The 1,240-nt window shown below is 36.0% G+C and overlaps 1 non-coding gene across 1 annotated transcript; it reads right to left on the bottom strand.

Moving 5' to 3' along the window:
- Positions 1–227: 227 nt before the first annotated feature.
- Positions 228–358, bottom strand: LOC115063524. The gene has a single exon (XR_003843383.1). It is a non-coding gene; the product is annotated as a small nucleolar RNA SNORA17 (small nucleolar RNA).
- Positions 359–1,240: the final 882 nt, after the last annotated feature.

Below are 1,240 nucleotides of genomic sequence, written 5' to 3'. Positions count from 1 at the left end.
GGTTCCTGGGGTCTTCTAAACACCCACAGTCATCCCAGCAGAGGTCTCAGGAGTGCTATGCCCCTCTCATGCTTTATGGTGCCAGTAGGGGTCTTTTGGGTCTGTCCCTTCCCACCTCCTGCCAGGCCTGTGTACTGCTGGATTAATGATTTTCTCAGGTTAGATTTTTGTCTAGCCACCCCCCTGGTTCTGGACAGGTAGTATTCTCAGGCTTGCTTTTTTCAAGAAATGTTAGACTACTATCATTCAGATATTCACAGGTCAGAATATTGATCATAGACACGGCTTCTCTCTTCTCTGCAACCTACTAATTCACAGGTGACACAGCAGTTTCTCCTGTTATGTCTCTTATTTCTGCTCTTTTTTTTTTTTTTTTTTTTTTTTTAATTAAGAACTCAGAGTATTTGGTCTGGCAAGATGTCTCAGGAGAAAAAAAATACTTGTGACCAAACCTGATAAAACAAGTTTTAGAAGGAGAGAATTAACTCCTACAAGTTGTCCTCTGACCTCCATATACTTTCTGTGACACACACGTGACCACATACATACATAAACATACAAATAAATAAATATAATAATAGTTTGAAAGATTATTAAAAAGAGAAGAGATGAACAGTAATATTATACCAACAGTTTGAAGAAGGTGAGGCAAGATACTATATCTGGGTGTCTCTGTATTAAGCTAATTTTACAGTTACTATGAAAATGTCCTCTGCATTTAAGCGAACAGTCTTGAATAAAGTGTCTATCACTTGGTATTTTGATAGGAGCTTTTACTTATTTTCTAAAGCTATACTTCTTCATGTATTATAAAATTCTGAAAGCTTACTTTAACGTGGAAATGAAACTGTCTGATAAGTAAATAATGTGAAATATCTTTCCTCTTCTTTTTGTTCCTCATCTCCATCTCCAGTATTTTCCACTACAACATTCTACGATGCTCAGAAATAAAACATAAGACCTAGAAGGCATAACTCAAGCCAAATATTCCATTTAAAATCATTATAGAAGTACCGAGAAGTTAAAGACCAGGAAGGAGGTTACTGAGAATGAAAAAAAAAAAAAAAATTAAACGTAAAGAATTTAAACACCTAAAATGTGATGACACTATAAATCATATGGCTCGACTTATTCATTTAGAAGTGGAGAATTTGAAGCTCACAGAAACAAAGAGAGTTCACAAAGAGCTGGATTGCCTAATGACCAGTGAAGTGTTCTGAAAACAAGAGAGGACATGACC

This window comes from Mus pahari, chromosome 2 (assembly GCF_900095145.1).
Source record: "Mus pahari chromosome 2, PAHARI_EIJ_v1.1, whole genome shotgun sequence".
Lineage (NCBI taxonomy): Eukaryota > Metazoa > Chordata > Mammalia > Rodentia > Muridae > Mus > Mus pahari.
The sequence above is the reverse complement of the archived record's forward strand: the minus strand, read 5'-3'. Positions and strand labels throughout refer to the sequence as shown.